This window comes from Pantherophis guttatus, chromosome 4, assembly GCF_059756535.1.
Source record: "Pantherophis guttatus breed Tessera chromosome 4, ASM5975653v1, whole genome shotgun sequence".
Lineage (NCBI taxonomy): Eukaryota > Metazoa > Chordata > Lepidosauria > Squamata > Colubridae > Pantherophis > Pantherophis guttatus.
Window position 1 is genome coordinate 60,315,217 of NC_142066.1, and position 21,534 is coordinate 60,336,750.

Sequence of the window (21,534 nt, forward strand, 5' to 3'; positions counted from 1 at the left end):
AATAAACAAAATAGCATCAAAGTTGGGAATTCTTTGTTCATCTAGGCTGATTAGCAATACGTACATTAATGTCCAACAGCATTCAGTTGCAAAGATATAAAATAATTCCAGAAAACTGAAAGAGTAGAGATACTATGAACTGCAGGTTTAAGTGTCCTGAACAGTTTTCAAGTAAAATAATATTTCTATAAAAGCAAAGGCACGGAAGATTCTATAAAACCAAATAAGGGTAGGCAGAATAGACCAGGTAACGTCAACCTCTCATCCTTAATTATAGAAACTAGAGACATTTATTTTAGTACCCAGTTTATTTCTAAGTTCATTGGGTATAGCTTTCTTGATCCTCTTGCTAACCACCTACTAATGTAACGAGAAAGTTACTATCCATTTCTCTGATAAAGAATGAGCATATATTCTCTGTTCCTAATATTTTGTAAACTGTCATCTCTCTTCCAGATTCTGAAAAGCCCACTACAAGTAGAAGGTATTTCAGAAGGTTTATGTTTAAAACTGAGGAATGAGCATTCCCCAAATCTACTTGGTAATTTTTCCTTAACTGTTTTTATGACTTTTCTTGCCACATTTTTGTTAAGCTCTTGTTAAATTAGTAACATAACCAAAATGTATTTGAATATAAGTAGCTCGGGTTGATAGTTGGGCTGTTAGACGGTCTGAGCTTGGAAATTTGGTTGCAAATGTTTTGTCACCATTCAAGGAGACATCTTCAGTGCATTCTGAATTGTGCTCATCTGTCAAAATACTGGTACTTAAAATACAAAGTACTTTAAATGCCGTTTTATGTGATGCAAATTAGTGTGGGTGTTGTTTGTTCAGCTACTTCTGAGTCATGGTCTGACTTCGGACTGTTTGACTGGCTGGCTGCTGTTACTGAGGCATGGTCTTTGGTTTTAAGTACCGTCTGGGTGATGTAAATTAGTGTTGTTTGTTCGGATACTGCTGAGTCATGGTCTGGTAATGGTATGTTTGAATGGCTGGTTATTGTTACTGAGACATGGTCCGATTTCCTGTGAGCTGATGAGTTGTGATTTTTGTTGTTGCATAGTGGCGTGTCTGTTGTTTGTTTTAAACGCTATCTTCAGGATCACGGTTGATACAATTCTTTCGTACCCAGCAACTAGTAGACTGGGTCGATGTCAATATGTCTGTTTATTGACTTATTGGTGGAAACCCAGGCTTCGAGGAATTCTCTTCTTGATTTCGCCTGGATTACAACTGTGATCCCGGTTAGATCAAATTTGTGTCCTTCTGAATCTTTGTGGATGGACATGAGGTATAGTAGGTCTTCTTCCTGTTTGGCCAACATAGTTCTTGTCATGGCCCTGTTGAAGCCTGGGTTTGAGGAGGACAAGACAGAGCCGGGACCAATGGAGGAGGATGGCATGGCCTCACTGGCCCCAGAGGAACGATCGGAGGAGCAAGATGAGGCAATCCAGGGTACCTCAGGACTTGGAAGAGTTGCCAACAAAGGAGGATGACCGAGTGAGGAGGGACAAGACGGAAAGAGTAGGCAATGGAGCTCTGGAAAATAACAATTGCCTCCCCTCTCCCCACCCCCGATCCTCAAGCACAGAGAATGGAGGCAGGAGCAGTGCAGGATAACAGATGACTTGGGAGGAGGGCACCCCACTTCTTGTCACAAGGCTCACCTGAGGAATAAGATTTACAGAGACGCTGTGGGAGGGGCATTTGTTGGGAACAAGTGTTATCTTTTTCCAGCCATGTTTGAAGTTGTCGACATCTTACCACCTTGTTTTACTGTGCTTAGCCTTGTTTCCCTGTGTTCAATTTGTCTTGCTTTGCCTGGCCTGGCCGTGGGCAAGTACTCAGCAACACAGCTCTGCTTTGAGTTCTGCTGCAGCCCCAGTGACCCCTCCATGCAATGAGGACTCCCTGGAACAAAGTTTCCTGAACTGTGTTTGCTCTCAGAACTGGCTGCTTCTCTGGACTCACAGCAGCCAGGAACTAGTGAAGGTGCGTCTGTGTGTTTGGAGCTTTGCTCTTGGACTTACAGTGAACTGTGGGAACTTTGGGAGAAAAAGTTGGAGCAACAAAAGGAAGTTAAGCCTTTACTCTGGCTGTGTTGCTTTTGTGCCCAGCCCCGGGTCATCACAGTTCTTTTCACAGTTGCTGAACTGGATTAGATATATCGTGCCTGATCCTTGGTTTGCTTCTGTCTGCTCTTTTGGTTTTGACAGAGTTCATCTGATAGTTGAGGTTGGTTTGTGGGTTACCACGAGATCATGTTGACGTAATAATCTTGCTGTCATTTCTGAAACATTCTGTACATAGAGAATTGTGATTCGTCTGGTCGTTGTTGTTCTTGATGTCGCTGTTGTATTTCTTTGAGTGTTTTTGTATTGCTTTTACTCAACAATTGGAAAAAAAGTGTAAAGACCACATCAACCAAAGTGAGGAGAAGTTGACCTGTAAATCATCACCACAGATGTGATAATTAACTATGAAGATAAAATCAGAGAGCCTTGCTGAAGGGCTGTTAAATAAATTAATAAGGGTTTCAACATGGATCCCAGAGGAAAGGTTAGAAATAGAACTGTTCCATTAAACTTATGATGTCTGACAAGACGGATACAACTGAAACTGAAGTTCCACACCAACAATACCAAAAGACATATTTGGTGGTCCAAGATTCAAATGCAGTAGATAGATCGATCTAGTAGCAGCAATGTTGATTACAGATGGTTTATGTTGGAACCACCAAATCAATGCATATCCTACCCAATAACCTAGCTGAAATGAATCCATAACATTATTAGCAGAAAGATGATGCTACAGTACAAGTTAGCAAGAATTATTCTCTCAAGAATCTTAACTAGAAGATGAAGAAGAGAACTGGGCAAAATTTAGAATAAATAGAAGGATCAAAAGAAGAGTTTTTCAAAATGTACATAAACAAATATTTTTTAAAAAGAGCTAATGGCATGAAAGCAATTTACCTACTTTATAAGAAAGGGTATAAAAAGGGAGGAGAGATAAATAATAAAACTATTTTCACTTTTTATTCTTTCTATTAAGATAAGAATAATAGTCAGACTGAAAAGTGGTTGGTGAATAAAGTAGCTCCATAGGTCTCCCACTGCTGACTACATAGCTATTGAAATAGATAACATTTTTTAAAAAAAACAATAATTGCACAGTAAAGCTATGAATCTACAAAAGTGCATTTTTATTTCTTTTGAGATTCATTCTTCACAACAGATTTTACATTTCATCCACTATGAAATTTTACATTTCCATTATCTTTTCCACATTTTAGAATGTTTTTGTTTTTCCCATTTCTCGAACTTCTCCTTTTTGATTCATTCATTTTTCCTTCAAATGTGGTTTTATAGTTTGATTCTCATTTGTTCTCTCTACATAATCAAATCATCTCAGCTTAATTTTTTTCACACGTCATTTCTGTGCTCCATCTACAATACAGAACACATTTATTCTTCATTCTATTTTCTTGTTTTATACCAAACATTTTTAAGTACAACATTCCCACAGCATTTAACATATGTTTATATTTCTCCTCACATACCAAACTTCCTTCTATACACAAGCAAGAGAACATTCTTATAGAAGTAGTGTTTTGCTTCTTTCAACAAACATTCATTCCTTGCTACTGACCACTTACTGTTCATTAAATTTCTACCAGGAAGTGTACATCTTAACATTTCTACATGCATGTTCCCATCCTTAGAAAATGTTCTTCCATGGTATATAGTTCATTCATTTGTTCTAATTTTTTAATCTTTATCTATAACTGTCCTTTCCATTTTCCCTGTCAAACACAACTAATTGGGTTATCGATAATTATGTTTAAATCCATATTCCCCTTATTTCAAAAAACTATTTCAAGATTGAATCCAACAATACAGCATTGTAGTCATAGAAAAGTACATGTACATTCACATCTCCAAACTTCTAATATCCTCACATCTCTATCACTACAGGTATTACTTATACTTTTATTCAAAAAATATATTAGTCAAGAAGATATTGCACAGTATTGTCCTTTTTCCACTCTATTTACTGAACGTTTCATATGTTTTCCCACATAACTGTGGGAACCCAAAATTAGTACACATTAGCAGACATAACCAAAACCACATTTAGAGTGCATCACAAAATAAGTTAGAGGCAGGATCCAATCTGGGTCGGTCACTGGGATCAGAGATTTAGACTTCCAAATTTTCGGACTCGTGCTGGAGAGAGAAGTTGGTAGATCCCTGAGAATGGGTTCCAACACAAGTCCAAAAGCTTGGAAGACTAAATCTCTGGTCCCAGTGACTGACCCAGATTGGATCCTGCAATATTATCCTGGGACACTATTATCTGCCTTCATTTGTAAGTTAGAATCCTTTTAAAATAGCAACTAAGTTGCAAATATGGATGACAAATAAGATAGATAGATAGATAGATAGATAGATAGATAGATAGATAGATAGATAGATATAGATATAAAGATATAGATATATATTTGTTTAAATTACTATCTTGTACAATTCTCAGAAAAAGGAAATAAAGTACAAATAATTGTTTATGATTAAGAATAAGGTTATTCTTTTCTAAAATCAGCCACTATCTGTTTCTAATAAGGTAAGCAGAAACTCTATTTTTCAACAAAACTAAAATGAATTATTTTTGCATCATTAATCATAGTGGATATAGTACAACAATTTTAAGTAAGGAAAATTATCCAAAATCAATTTTTTAATTACATTAGAAGTCACATCACATATCCTAGATGTGGATAGGTCTGACTCCTGTGTAAAATTATCAAACGTTGTTTTAGGAACTAAAAGCACATGAAAACATGTTTTACTAGCTTCCTTTGCACATGCTCAGACACTAACTATTGTGTTAATTAGCTTGTACAGTCCCACAGGTCATCTCAGTGTTGGAGGTTAGAGCATTTTTGTGGGGTTCCTGTTTTTTTTAAGTAAATCATCATCTCTCAAGGAACTCATGATCTCTCATGGAACCCAAGAAATCCTGAAAAAATTACTCCTTGAGGGAATCATAAGATTCAAGACATTTCCTTAACTTTCTATATAACTTACCTTTGTCTTAACTGTCACCATATATGACAGTTCTATCTATTAAAAAGCTTATATCACATGATACTTGTAAAGCTCTTTTGGTTGTATCCCTATAAACACATCAAGAAATAATATTTGAAACATCCAGACTTTAATGTTTTAGTTATAGGAATTTGATCAACAAACACTTGACATCTTGCTAGCATTTATTTCAGAAAAAAATGTAATTTCAGGATACATTCATTATCCCAAACCCAACATTGCTGCTTCAACAGATAAATTTCCCCAAAATTAAATTAGTTAAAATAAGCTTAAAATCAGCATGTTTAAAATAAGTACAATTGAGTTTCAAATTGAACTACTGATAATTGGGATAGATAAACAAGTGCACAAAGTTGGTGGCATGATTTACCACAACTTGTGGATCCATGAACTCTGTGGATTCACTATTGATTTAATATGTTCCAGTAAATCTCACTAATCCATGGAATTTATTTCTAAGTAGATCTATAGACTGCCACTTACTATTATAAGGCTTATGGGGATATTTGTCTAAAAAAATTAAGGCAAGAACAGAAGACAGGATCCAAACAAGAATTTGAAATAGAAATATATACATTTTCAATGACATAGAAGTAAATGCCATTTCAATAAAATTTACTTTAAATGTAGAATACATAAGATTCATTTTTATTTCTGTGTAGGTTCATCATTTAAAGAGAATCAGTTACCAGGATGTTTCTTATAACATTTTCATTACAGCATCTAAAACATGTTACCAAAACATATATTTAAGTTATGCCAACAGAAGTTTTTTCCTTACATTAGTGCCTTTAAATTGCATGTCTATAAGTAAAAGGAAGGTAAAAAGTTATTAATTCAATGAATATAGAGAATAAAAAAGGTTGTTGAAAGCAAGCCAATGGGCAGAGGAGCAAATGTCTGCAGATACTACTGCTGAAAAAAAAAAAGAATGTCACTGAAGATTACTTGCCACATGAATTCTGTAATTTTTAAAACAGGACTTTTCCCTCTTTTCTTTCTTTCTTAGTCTCCTTTCTTTACTAACCTCTAATTTGGTTTCTCCTTTCCCTTTTTCTTCTTCCCCAGTTCAACTACTATTTCCCATCAATTCTTTCATCCTACGGGGCCTTTTTCTTCTTTTTTTATTTTGACTGAAAGGTGAGTTTATTTCTGTGATTGTAAGGGTTTATTGTGAGAAACAGAATAATTAGTGTAGGCAGATGATGATCAATTTATTTTATAAATGGGAATAATTAACTGTAAATAGTACTATATATGTGTGTGTATATATATTGCCTAAGTTACAGTATAGCTCTGGGCAGCTCACAACAATAATAAAACCATACACAATGAAAATTATTTAAAAAATCTAAAACCCAGTACGCCAGTCAACCTCCTAAGGAGCTCCAGAGAGCTATAGGCTTCTACTGCATTCTACCCCAGTGCCTAAGGAAAAATAAACTTTTTATGACTTTCCGGAAGGTAAAAATGTGAGGGCCTGTCAGATTGCCAAGGGAAAGCTTTTCTGCAAGGTTGGGACCACCACAGAAATGGCATATTTCCTAGGTCCATTAGATGGCTGTATTTTAAGGAAGAGAACTGGAGCTACTCTATCCAACTTGGTAGGATGGGCAGATACCCCCAGGGAGAAGTACTCCCACATATAACTATGCCATGTAAAGCTTTAAATATGATAACCATCACCTTAATTGCGCTCAGAAAGAGTCAGACAATGCAGTTCATGCAAGAGTGGGATGACAAGTATAAAACGGGATACCCAACATTGGATGCACCACTGCATTCTGTATCACTTCTAATTTCTGAAAAGTCTTTAAGGGCAGCCCAATGTTGACTCTCCATGTCTAGAATGAGTGCAATTGGCATAGAAGATGATATGTGCAGACTCCCCTGACTATGGCTGCCACCTGCTCCTTAAAACAAGAATTACAAGTCCAGGACGACTTTCAAATTTCACACCAGCTTTGTGGAGGGAAGTGCAACGCCATCAAGAAACAAATACATTTTGCCTGGGAGGTTAAAAATCCAAAGTTATACTTCCTTACTAGGGATAGCTCTAAGCTGGCACTTCCCTATCCAGACCCTTACAGCCTCCAGGCACTGGGACAGCATCTAAACAGCATTATCTCCTTTATCAGCTAGAGGTGATAAAATACAATTGAATTATCATAAGCATAGTGATATAGCACCCCTTGCCAACAAATAACCTTGTCCAACAGCTTCATGTAAAAAAGGAGAAGTGAGAGATCAAAGCACTCCACAATGTAGAAACCTAAAGTTGGGCCTTCCCCCTTCAGCACTGATTGGAAGTAATCCTGCAAGGAGATGAATCACTGTAAAATCATGCTTCCTAAGATCCATAGCTAGACCAGAAAGATACCACGCTTGCTAATGTTAAAAGCCACCAAGAGAGCCAAGAGAGCCAGGATAGCCACATCACCTCTGTTCCAAGCCTTTCAAAGTTTATCCACAAGGGCAATCAATTTTATTTATTTATTTATTTATGTCAAATTTAGAAAACTTCACAGAGTGATTCTGGTCAGTGTACAACTAAAATCTAAAACATAAATGCTAAATTTAATTATATTTAAAAGCTGGGAAGGCCTTCAAGATGCTAACCAGCCCCATGGCTGTATACTCTTGTATGAGCCCCAAGGATGTCTGCAGAGCCTGGTCTTCAGGTAATTCAAGGACTAATTGAACGGGAATCTGCCTTGCCTCAAGAAGAGGGGGAATGTTCCAGAGGCCGGGGGCAACTGCAAAGAAGGCTCTCCTCCTGAACTCTGCAAGTCACAATTATTTAACCTTCGGGATCTGCAACATACCTTCCCTGCCTGACCAGGTGGGATGGGACAATGAATGAGACAAAGATAATTCCATAGGTAACTTGGCCCATGCCACATAAGATTTTCAAGGTCATAACCCATATCACCCATACTGTCTCTTTGTTGACCCTAGCTTTGTTGAAAAGGGTTCTGCTAATTCAATTAAATATATTTATAAAGGTTACTTTTCTTGTCTTGCCCATTATGGAGTATGATCTCTCTGTGTTACACATTTTTTCACATGTATGCACATTTATGTATATTACTTCTACATATTTTGTGGTGGGGAAGAAATTTCCAAGATCAATTTCAGCTGGAATTGGCAACTTATGACTTATATTTGTGTCTGTATGTTTACATTTATTCTTCCTTGGGATTCTTTTTTTTTTAATAAAGAGAATAACTGTTTTCATGTCACTAACCTCAAATTGACTATTTCTGATTAAGTCAGTAGACTGAAAACAGATACATATTTCAGCAAATATATCAGAATTGTCCAGAATTTAACAATGTCTCATTCCCAATTATTTATATTGCTAGAAAAACAATACAATCTGAATCAACACATTTTACTAAATTATATTTTTGATATTGCCTGATTTATTACTAATTTTGCTGATTAATTCCAGTTCTACTGGAATCAGGTATAACCATTATTTTGAGGCAACATTTATAAGAGTTTGATCAATTATAAATATTTTGCTTCAAAACAATTTTAAAAATTATCAGTTTTCAAATTGCAATCTCACAGCAAAACTGAAAAAAATCTTCTTTGTATGTAAATTCTTTAAAAAGTTGCATAATTTGAGACATCAGGGCCATATTCAAACCTAAATACAGGGAGACCTCACTTAATGTCCAGGACTTTGAGCACAATTAAGACCAGCAATTCTGTCACTAAGCAATGGAGTCATTAAGCAAAAGATCATGTGTCCATGACAGACTTGTGACCTCATTTCCATCATGGTTGCTAAGCAAAATATCACATGACTATGAGTTGCAATTTTACTACAAGCTTCTCCACTCATAGTCAGAAGCTGGCTGTGAAGCATGGCAATAGCAATCATGTGACTATCGGATGCGGCAACAGTTGCAATCTCAATCACATGACTGCCGATATGTTGCAATAAGTGCAAGGACCAGTTGTAGTTACTTTTTCAGCATGCCAACATAACCTTGAACAGTCACTGTACAGGGCAGTTGGTTATGAGAAGGCTACCTGTATCTTAAACACAATTTAAGACCAACAATTCCAAAGGTTATTAGTAAACTGTAACTTTAAATCCAATTATCCAAATTCCATTCCAAAGCAGTTCACAATTGGTACACCAAACAAACTAGGCAAAGAGTCTCCTAGTCATGTCTTCCACCTGTTGTTCCTGCAGGAACTGTAAGCCCAGGAGGAACTACAAATTTACAAGTGCTTCTTTAGACCTACAGATGGAAGTAACATAGAGCCAGATGACTTCTGGTAAATCCATAACTTTCATTGTGGTGTTTCATCTCGTCTAATTTTTCAGAGTTACCAGGCTAACAGTGCCACATAATCTCCTGCTCAGGATATAGCAATGCAACTTGGTATCATTAACATACAGGTGACCCTTCACTATAAACCAGTAGATGACCACATGAATAATGTCAAGAATAAGGTGCTACTATTCAAATCTATTTCTCCATAAAATTTCAATAAAATTTCTTCTGAATAGCCACCTAAAGTCTGTAAGGTTTGTGAAATGACAGTTAATAACAGTAAATCTAGATAAAATGAAAGGGCCCATTGTGTAGGTGAAAGTTGATCTCCTTATTCTGGATTGGATGATAATTTGGAGGAGCTTCTGGATCCAGATTTGTTTTCAATTTCTCAGTGAGGAATAGGAGCATATACTATCACTTTGCTACATCAACTGCATCATTTTTAAAAAAATCATGTTGGTAAAATCCAGGCTACACAATATGCTCTTAAACTATATACAAAATAAACACATTTTGCAAACCGTGTTAACACAAGTTAATCACTCTTTTAATGCACTGATTTAGGCACATCCTTTGAAAGGCTTGCACAGCTACTGTACGTCAAAGACTGCCCTAGTTGTCTTTATATATGCATGCACAGATGGCACTTGCACAAGCCCTTCAGAGAAGACATCTACGTAAGCCTTTTGAGTTGGAATGTTTTGTTTCCACTAACATACTTTGTGTAAAACATACTTTTTAAATGTTTGCACTTTTTAAATGTGTTCTAAGTGGGACTACCTCCTAATAACAATTGTCAAAAAGACAATTATACAGTATCTATGATAAAAGCATTACATTAAGTGCAAAATTATTGCTAAACATAAACTGTTGCATACAGTTAAGTTCAATATTACCTCAGAGAACACTTTGTCTTTTTAATCCGGCTCCTTCCATGGTTCATTGAGGTGACCTGAAGGCTTCTACCAATAGTTTCCACTAGCTCATCAGATGATGACAAGTAATTAAACCTTCTTTGTAGCCCCAGAGATCCCAAAATAACTCTGTTATTCCGATGAACTGATACTGTCACATCTTTTAAAAGGCCTTAACACATAAATTTTTAAACTGTCTTAAATTGCTGACTGATTAAATTTTTAATGTTTTAATTTTACTGGTACTTTTAAGATATTTATTGTAAATGACAGTATAAAATGCCTAATAAATATATTTTAAATATATGAATATCAACAAGTCTTAAAGAAGACCCTATTATTCCGCCAGGCCGGACTAACAACACAATAGTTTTTAAATTGGGATATTTAAATTTATTGGGGTTTTAAATCTGAGCCACTTTATTTAATTATTTTAAATTTTATATTGTTGTTTTGTTTGTGTTTTTAAACAGGCTGTACACCGCCCTGAGTCCTTCGGGAGAAGGGCGGTATAGAAATAAAATTATTATTATTATTATTATTATTATTATTAAAGTGGCCCACAGGCAGTTTCACAATTTCAATGAAGTCATATCTTTATAGCTCAGATAACTCTTTGCATTCCAATACATATCATGTTCTTTATTTGAAAATCTCCTGTATTCTCCATACACAGCTGACACTGACATTTTAATCTATAAAATGTTATACTTTCAGTAAGAAGTGCCTATGATAATCTACTGAACTAGTAATGCATTGCAACCCCTCATTCTGGCTGATATGCTTCATCTCTTATACATGAATACTGAATTAAAATGTTTTCTCACACATTATTGTTTTATCCAATTTTCTGGCATTGATAGCAGTAAACTACCAATTACTATTTCCTGTCCTAACAGTTTATAAATGAAACCCACTTCCCCACCCAGTAAATCACCACCAAAAGATTCATTCCCTGCGTCTCCTATAATATCAGACTTCCAGTGCACAGACAACACACTAACATAGCACTGGGTTTCTTTTCTTCTATAAGTTTTGCTATGCCTTCAGCAATGACAAATTAGTATTGGAACAGGTTGGAAGGACGGGATTCCTGTTTACAAAATACGTTTCCCAAGGCATGGCAATATCACTATTCCCATTAATGTGTTATAGTTTTTCATTCCAATAACATAATACGTATCCTCAATCTCAGATCACTTTATAATAAGAACATGGATCGGCTTCATCAAGAAGCAATGTTTTAAAGATTTGCCTGTTCTTTTCTAGGAATAGTTTTATGTAGCAGATTAAAGTATCGATTCAAAATACCGTATACATATGTTATAAGCCCACATAAATAGGTAGAAGTTCATTATACATATCCTGGAATCTTGTTTCTTCCTTCCACATCAATGTGCAACGATATGGAAATGGTGGGAGGGGGAACAAGAAAAATCAAGGACGATGACAGAATCTCTTTCCCCTCAACCTCGCATAGGTCAGTATGGCACACCCATTCAGCGTTCAATTTCCTTCCTTCCTTCCTTCCTTCCTACCTACCTACCTACCTACCTACCTACCTACCTACCTAGGCAGGGCGTCAGCCGAAATGAATTGTTGATTTCCTCCTCACTCACCTACTCCGGTGTCGGGCTCTGTCCAAGCACCCTTTCGGGGCGCGGCAACTTCGAATCCTCCTCCTTCCCGTCCTCTGTCCCGAAGTTTGGGGGAGGGGTTGCGAAGCAGAGGTGTGTGAGGGGGGGAGGGTCTTTCCTGCCTTGCCTCACCACATCTCGATAAGGAGCGGCTCTCTACGTCTTCCTCAGATGCAAGCCAACTGGGGGGGCTCTGCTGATGGGACGGCGGCGGTGATGGCGGCGGCTAGGCGCTCCCCACTCGCCTTCAGTCATTGAGCCGCTGCTGCTCCTCCTCACAAAACAACCGACACAGCAGGAGGAACCAGAGAAGCAAAGGGCGAGCGCGCGCGCCGCACGCCAACCGCTTGCACGCGCGGCTCCCCGATGAACGAAGTGATGGGGGGGTGGGGTGGGGGGGAATGGCACCGCCTCGCGCTTCTTTAGATCTGCGCGCGCAGGCACGGTTGCGCACGCGCCACGCGTTTGCCAAGTCAGACTGTATGTCCTTCGAGGGGTGGCGCGCTTCTCTCTCTCTCTCTCTCTCTCTCTCTCTCTCTCTCTCTCTCTGTCTTAAGAAGGAGGGGGACCTCTAGCCCGCACACAGGTGGTGGGTTGGGCTAGCACCGACAACATTTCTTCCCCCCCCCCGCTGCCCTCCACGTTCTACCCGTGAACAACAGGGGGCGCGCGGGGGCGCTTCTAGAGTTGGCTCTGCTTCTTTCACACGTTTGCCCTGTTCGCGGCACGCCCCTCTCTCTCAAGGTTTGGGTTTCTGCGGGTTTGGAAGAAGAGCTATAGAAAACCGAATTTCCACAAGGAAAGGGAAAAAGATTACTATTAATAGCAAGGTGAGGTTATGCAATATTTAAAGATGTATGTTGCTCACACGTTCGTTTTCCAATATAGAATCTGGTATTAATAAATATAGCGGAATACGGTCTGAAATGCAGCGTCCATTTGAAAGAAAGATGCAATCATGCCGAAATTTAAAGAGAAAATAGACAAGTACTTTGCATGGTACCTCTTGTCTGTCTGTCTGTACTGCTGTGAAAGATGGACATGGAGAAGGAAGATAGAAACCTTCCAATTATGGATCTGAAGATAGTTACTTAGACTACCATGGAGGCGAGATTAAATCAGTCAGTCCTGAACTAAATAATTGTAATTTTTGCTCCATTAAAGAAGAAGAAATTCTCGCCTTTGGCACATGTGATGAAAACAACTGACAGCCAAAAAAAAAAAAGGACTTGAAATGAACTGGAGGACTAGAAGACCACCTATGCCTGGCAAAGTTGAGGGAAGTAGAAAGGGGTGTGTGTGTTAAAATCAATAATGTGAATGGATAGGATCAAAGAACTTTCAGGATTGTCTTTGAGAGAGGTACAGGTTAATATTAAAGACTGATCAAATGGTTAGCATTTATCCAGTCAGTAAATAGGAGTCACCTGACTTAATAGCATCTACCCAACCTCTTATCTATGATAGATCTGATCTTCCATTATTATGTAAAAGAAGTTGAGATCTATATACAGATCTCTGTTCTATATAACACAAAAAAATATAATATTATATTTCCATCTGGATTTTAAATTATAGACTCCGAGAACTTAAAACTCCAAAAGTTGGCATAAGCACATTTTGTCTGCAGAATATCTTTTAATCACTGTTGTGGTTTTCACGATTGTTAAAATGTATGGGGAGGTTACAATGCATACATACATGCTCAGATTTCTGGAGAAAGGCAAAGTCAACATGCACAACTTAATTTATTATTATTTTATTATAAGCACAATTTTGATACAAACAAATTACTTGAATTATACAGATATAGCCCTGATTTAGGAATTCTGTGGAGGTGCCTTAGAAAACATCTATGGCAGTGGTTCTCAACCTTCCTAATGCCGTGACCCTTTAATACAGTTCCTAATGTTGTGGTGACCCCCAACCAGGGGTGGGTTCTAAATTTTTTTACTACCGGTTCTGTGGGTGTGGCTTATTTTGTGGGTGTGACTTGGAGGTCATGTGATTGGGTGGGCATGGCTAGCTGGTCATGTGACCGGGTGGCCATGGCTATGTGTATAGGGACTACTCAGAGGGCTGAAAAAAGTCATTTCTGACAGGTCCTCGCACTTTTGACTGGTCCTCACACTTATGACCATCCTCACATTTATGCCCGTGCAGCATTCTTAACAACCATGTCACTCATTTCACAACTACTTCTCTTCAACATGGTATAAGATAGGGCAAAAAACGTAAAATGTGAGGACAGTCATAAATTCGAGGACTGGTCAAAAGTCCGAGGACCAGTCAAAAATAACTTTTTCAGCCCTCTGAGTAGTCCATATGGATAAAAGGATACAGTAATAGAGAGGGATGAAGGAAGGGAAGGGAAATTAGAGTAGGAGTGAGGGTAAGAGAGGGAGGAAGAGAGGAGGAGAAGGAGAAAGAAAGAGGAAGTAGGGAGAAGAAGAAGAGGGGGGGAAGAGAAAGTAAGAAAGAAAAAAAAGACAGAGGTGGTAGGTTTGAGGAGAAAGATTGCTGTACAATAAAAAAGATGAAAGGGAAGAAAGCCAACCCCAAACAAATATAAAGATATTAAGATAAAGAATGAATTGTTAAACTTTAAAGAATAAAAGAGAACAAATAGGAATAAATAGCAATAATTAGAAACACACATACAAACATATTGTATGTATTTTCTTTGAACAGAGTATTTGGCCGGTTCACAAATTTAAGCAGTTGTAGGAGGTTAGCACCCACCCCTTTCCTAGAAGAATGAAATATTTTGGGAAATATTAAAAAGGCAGAATATTATATTTCCCTGGATGAGAAATGGAGAAGCATATTTTACAGACAAAGCAGCTCCCACCTTCCTGTCCCCCACCCTTTGTTAATGGGCCAGAGGCAGAAAGTCAATCCTTTGTCAAAGGACATTTGCAACACAATAGCAACAGAAACTAACACAATGGGCCCCATCTAGCAACCGAAATTCACCACACGTGACCTGGGAAGCATGTGACCTGGGAAGCACATGTGACCATCAGCCAGCAAGGCTAGCTAAGACCCCACCGCCTGGGAGTCTGACAACCAATCAGGAAACCCAAGAAATGCAAAGCCAGAGAGAGCATAAAAACCCGAGGATTTACTGTATCTGCCCCTTTTCTGTTCAGGAACTCAAGCCATGTGATCCTGTCCACCATTAAACCATCTTTCCAAGCAGTCTCCATGTTTCCAGTGTCTTTTTCCCAACTTGGAGCAGAACCCAGAAGGATATTTCTTCCAACACAGTGTTTAGTTATTTCAATTAAATTTACAATTTCTATATTTCCTTTTTACCATATTTATTCCTCATCTATTTTTTTAAAAAAAACCAATATTACCCTTCATCCTCATCTCTAATCTTAATCAAATTCTATTTTTCCCTTCTATTCTATATTATACCCCTTCGCATTGTCATCTATTTTTATATCCATCCTCACATTGGTTAATTATGTAATATTACAGTTGTTTAATGCAAATTCAACATTTTAATATAAATCAATTAGTTATATAACTATCTTTTTTGTATATTAATCAATATGAACATGAATATTCCAATTATTTCCATGCAATCCAATTTCTTACAAATCAATTAATTATATTTACCAATAATAATAAACCAAATAATTTCCCCCATATATTCCTCCAAACCACAACTTAACCATTTCTGCTTTCAACACAATATACAATTAATAGTATCTCAGTTATTACAATTCCCTAGTTAAATAGAGTTTTTTTCTTTTGTGTTTTAAAATCTTGAACCTCCTCTTTTGCCCTAAATTTCCCATTGTTTGCAGTTTTGCACCTACCTTTTTTGGTGAGGAAAAAGAAAAAGAAATCTCTCTGCCTCATTTTGTCACGTTGCAGCAAAGACCCTGCTTCCTTAGTTTCAATTTCGCTTTTTCAGCATAGCTAGGGGGGAAAAAATTTGCTCCAGGAATTTACCTCTTTGCAGCTAGCTCTTTGAAGCCCTGGGGCAAGAATTAAACAGTTTTTTTTCCTCTAGCCATCAGTTGGGACTCAGGAGGCAGCAATAGATTGGGAGTGGGCGGGGTAAGCAAACGGCAGGCAATCCAACAGAGGCAGAAAGTGAGGGTGAGTGAAGGCGGGGGGGGCAGAGAGGGCTTTGGCGACCCCTGTAAAATGGCCATTCGACCCCCAAAGGGGTCGCGACCCCCAGGTTGAGAACCACTGATCTATGGCATTTCTTCTTTGAATTTTCATACAAACAAATCACACGTTGCTTAATTTTGTATGGCACTCAGCTGGACTATTAAGACTAATATTCAGTAACTAATTGAAAGCTTTCTGGTATAACCCAAGGGTACTTTTTCAGGAGGCAACTGGACTTCCTTGTTTTTTTTCTTTTGAAGACGTTTTGCTTCTCATCCAAGAAGCTTCTTCAGCTCTGACAGGATAGTGGGGAATGGAAGGATTTATATTCCTTGCAGACAGCTGGTAATTTGCATCCTTTTGGAGGGTTGTTGAAGCACTTGAAGGTTTATCTGTGTCCTCAGGGTCATCTGAGTAGTGCTCCTGGTTCCTGTACTCCTGTGTACTCAGGTGACCCCGAGGACACAGATAAACTTCCAAGTGCTTCACCAATCCTCAAAGGATGCAAATTACCAGCTGTCTGCAAGGAATATAAATCCTTCCATTCTCCAGTATCCTGTCAGAGCTGAAGAAGCTTCTTGGATGAGAAGTGAAACATCTTCAAAAGAAAAAACAAGAAAATCCAGTTGCCTCCTGAAAAAGCACTTTTGGGACAACCATGACCTGGATGACTGAGAATCTCTACAGACTTCCTGATGTAACGTTGGAATTATTGTAGGTAATGCATTTAGACTTGTTACAGTTATGCAAATATGATAGTTAAGAAAGGGCTGTATTTTGGCCAGCATAATCTGTAGTTTATTTTCTGCAGTAGTTCTATGAAATACTCAGCATCTTCTGGAAGATGGTGGAAGAGGAGGATGAAAGTTAACTGTAGTGGAAAAGAGGAAAAAGATGAAAAGAGAGCAGCAAGAAAACAGTTGCCATGAGTAGATTTTTCTTTACTTTTGTGTGTATAAAATGAACAGAATGACATTTTATGAAAATATGAACGAAATCTTTTCCAAACTGAAGGCATACCGAGTATGAGAAATCTGATTTTAATGAAATAATATCTATTTTTCAGGCTAATGTATTCAAAAGTGTTTATGTCCATTTCTATGTATGTATTTAGCTGCATGAGAGCATTATAAAAAACCAAATTCTTAAGGCAACATAAATAACTATTAGATGCCTGCTTCAAACCAAATTATTTGTGTGTTATATTTTAATTAACATTGATGTCAAGTGCCTTTTTGATTATATAAAAATAAGAGTAGCAGAAATAGAAAAGAGGTCCTTCCATCCACCATTAACTGTCTGCATCCATAATTCCATCTCCTAATTATTTTTTTGTTTATATAAAAACGTTGCTCACTATAGAAACAATTTTTAAAACAACAAAGGACATAATGTACATGCTTTACAAATTCATATCTGTTACAAAATTATGCACAAGGAAAAAGGTGACATTTTCATTTACTGTTAACATTGAGTCTCAATATCTTTGTTTTTTGTAAATTTTGATTCTTAAACTTAAGAGCTTTTCCAAAATCAACTTTCCAGAACATTGTCAATACATTTTTTAAAATTCTAGATTGGATTCATTTCGGTCAGAAAAAAGAAAAATATATGTAAAGCAAATTCAAGAGAGGTAGGTAGTACAGTGGTAAGGATACAGAGCCCATCAGATACACATAAATTGTTAACTCCCAGCAACCTCAGGTAGTATGGCCCTTAATGATCAAATAAAGCCATGATTCCCCAATCCTGTGTAAATTATAAAATGCTTTCCATTAATTTTGCCCTGGTTTTTTTAGAAATGCCCTAAAATTCCATCAAATATAGTAGGATTTAGCTTTGGTGATCATTGCTAACATTCAAAAAACCATTCTCATGTACATTTTTGTTGATTTCATTTCACCAACTGTGTAGAATATAATGCAGTGTGTTCTATATAAGTACAGGTAGACTTTGACTTACAACAGTTCACAGTGACCATTCAAAGTTATACAGCGCTGAAAAAAGTGACTTATTACCTTTTTTCACACTTAGGACCCTTGCAGCATCCCCATGGTCATGTGATCAAAATTCACACACTTGGCAACTGACTAATATTTATGACAGTTGCAGTGCCCAAGGTCATGTGATCACCTTTTGACAAGCAAAGTCAATAGGGAAGCCACATTCACTTAACAACCATGTAACTAACTTAACAACTGCAGTGATTTACTTAACAACTGTGGCAAGAAAGACCATAAAATGGGGCAAAACTCACTTAACATTTGTCTTACTTAGCAACAGAAAGTTTGGCTTCAATTATGGTTATAAATCAAGGACTACCTATAGTCAATTGATGCTTTGGGGGGAAAAATAACAGATGAGAAAAAGAATTGACTCAGGTAACCTTTAATATGGTGTTGGAGAAGTCTCCTGCGAGTCCCTTGGTCTGCAAGGCGAACAGACCGGTCAGTCCTAGAAGAGATCAACTCTGACTGCTCTTTAGAAGGCCAGATCCTGAAGATGAAACTCAAATATTTTGGCCACCTAATGAGAAGGAAGGACTCATTGGAGAAGAACCTAATGCTGGGAAAAATTGAAGGCAAAAGAAGAAACAGATGACAGAGAACAAGGTGGCTGGATGGAGTCACTGAAGCAGTAAGTGTGAGCTTAAATGGACTCCAGAGGATGGTAGAGGACAGGAAGGCCTGGAGGAACATTGTCCATGGGGTCACGATGGGTCAGACACAACTTCACAACTAACAACAACAACAAACCTTTAATAAAATGATTCATTTGAAGTAATAGTTTGGCGCATATAGCATAAGAAACGTTGGCCTCAATTTAGGAGATAAGGTTTTCTACCTGAAGATATCCTTGTATATACATGTAACTGTCATTGTCACATAATGGACAAGAACTACACAGATTTTAGTAAAATATTTTTAGTATTAGCTGGGCAAATCTCAAGTGAAAACTAATAGGAATTTCCTAGCTCATTTATAGGAATTTTCTATAATGCTTTGAGTCCCTTTGAATGCTTTCAAAAATGTTGCAGTATAGTTTGCCTACTATCTCTTGGTCTTTTGTGTCTGTATCTCAATCATTCTTTTCTCAGCCTCCCAAACACTGACAATAACCTTTCTCACAACAGAACCTCAAAGGCATGTAATTAGAAGTGGTTGCAAGGGGTTTTTGTTATTATTGTTTATCCTAGTCAGCAGAGATCTGAAAGACCATTACTGTACAATGCAATAAATACATACAGAAAAATCAACATGAACTACGTAGAAATTCACATATTCTATTAGTGAATAGTTGTTGTCCTCATTTGATAGCCTCAAGAGGACAATTTTCATTATTCTTAGCCAGGGACATGCCAAGGATGGGACAGCAGGAATATCCCACCCTATTTACAAACAGTAAGCTTGAACATTGTGGAAGCTGTCTGGAACTTGGTGCCAGGTATAGAGTCAGGTTGCTGCTCTTGGCATGCCAATCAGCTCTTTGGCAAAGTGATAGAGCAAGGGAGATGGTGCAAAGCCAGCCTGAATCATCCTGCTCAGCCCCAATCTGCTCCAGGGGTCAAAAATGCTAGTTACAGCAATGTTTCCATTTCCAGACAATATTGCTAAAGACTAATGTTGGTTAAGACTTATCAAAATTGTAATACATCATGGATGGTACCAAGTTGAAGAATACTGCTATACCAAATAAACATGCCCAGTAATATCTATTAATATATTTTTCTTCCCTAGTACCTCCTCTTCAAAATTTCTACAAGTTCTCTTTAAATAACTTGCTAGAACATGAAGATGAATATACATACATACATACATACATACATACATACATACATACATACATTGCTAAAAAGGAAAAAAACAAGCTACATAATTATATTGTTTGGATAACAAAAAAGAGCATTCCTAAATAGAACCAGTAGCATAGTTACACATCTTACCATGTGTTTTAGCCATTCTGAACTTTTGAACCACTCCCATTTAGACTGCAACAATTTCAAAAAAAAAGTTTGATTTTGATATGTGAGTAGACATATTTGAGAGGATGTATATTCCAAATTATCAGAATATTTTCACCTCCTTATTCCATTCTAAAAATCACAAACTAGAATTAATTTTCACACCATAATGCTCATTTAATATACATGAGATTCACACACGGAACTGTGCTAATCACAGGGCTCCCACATGATAATATTTTGCAGATTCCAACATCAAAGGTATCAGAGTTGATTTTGCTCTGGCCTCTCCCCAAATAATTATTTCATTCATCTTACATTATGATGTGATTGCGGGATGAAAAAATATATATTATTTTGAAATAAATTCATCCTGCTTTATTTTATGAACAAGAGTCTGACTAAGTGTCTAATGGAAGCAAATAAATACATGAAGTCAGTTGAGACTGAGCCATGAAAAGAAGTAACATCATGAACCATTTCTAATGTCATTCAGCATAATTTATTTGTACATGTATATGCTTTCTCTTCATGAGCTATATAAGATATAAATTACAAGGAACATTTTTACAAAGTATGTGCACTTATTTTGCTCCAGTGAAAACTTTTTGAAGATTGAATGGAAGCAGAATATCTTGAGAAAGAGAAAATATAAAAAGAATGCAATGTTGGGATGAAATTGAATCCTGAAAGAAAATGGATGGATCGATGGATGGATGGCACATAGAGGAATTATTCAATGCATAAAAGAATGGAATTGAAATGAATGCTGTAAATGTTAAGTGTCTAAAAGAAAAGGAAATCTTGTGAGAACGTTAAAAAATGGGAAAGCTGCAAATACAGATAGTGTAACTAGAGTAATGTTAAAATATGGTTGTGGTTTTTTTTCTAGAATAGATGCAACTTGTTTAATGTGAAAGTCAAGAGTGCATGTGTATCTTAATTTGAAAAATGCTATATAAAGAAGCGGTAACAGTGCTTCCGTTTCAAAGCTGAAAATGTGTTTTAGAGTAGACATGATCCCACTTCACCTATCAGCACCACGTAAAGTACCCATGTCTTTTCTTGGGTATGCATGATGGCAACCTGATTGCAGGATAATAAATAAAGGCAAACATTACAGAAGGATAATGCGATTGTTGTGCCCTCTATATTTGAAACGTAGGAGCCCAGGAAAACACTTGCTTGGTTTCAGGAGTTAATAGAAGTATTACAAATGCATCAATGTACAAGAGTAAACATAAACAAAGACATTGGAGACTGAGCTTTGGAAAAAAATAGTTGTGGGTGAAATTGGATTCAAAATACAATATTATTTGTATTACTTGATACACACTCTGTTTGTTTTGTTTGTTTGTTTGATTGATTGATTGATTGATTACTGCATATGGGAATATGAGAGTAGGCTGAGGTTGGCATAAACTAAAAATGGACCAGACATGCATAAGAGAAAAGCCAGGAATCTTGTTGAAATATCCCTTC

At 37.1% G+C, this 21,534-nt stretch overlaps 1 protein-coding gene and 1 long non-coding RNA gene across 6 annotated transcripts in view; one reads left to right on the top strand and one right to left on the bottom strand.

Annotated features, from left to right (window-relative positions):
• TANC2 (tetratricopeptide repeat, ankyrin repeat and coiled-coil containing 2) overlaps nucleotides 1-12,511 on the bottom strand; it is a 376,797-nt gene extending 364,286 nt beyond the window's left edge. For 4 of the 5 annotated variants that reach the window (XM_034416164.3, XM_034416167.3, XM_034416168.3 and 1 more), the window contains exon 1: nucleotides 11,940-12,511. The gene's annotated coding sequence lies outside the window, so the exon portion shown is untranslated. The remainder of the gene's footprint in view (nucleotides 1-11,939) is intronic. The other variant, XM_087892284.1, reaches the window with a different exon arrangement.
• On the top strand, nucleotides 12,504-17,380 carry LOC117664822 (uncharacterized). The gene is made up of 2 exons (XR_004591181.3): nucleotides 12,504-12,787; nucleotides 16,903-17,380. It is a non-coding gene; the product is annotated as an uncharacterized LOC117664822 (long non-coding RNA).
• The last annotated feature ends 4,154 nt before the right edge of the window (nucleotides 17,381-21,534 follow it).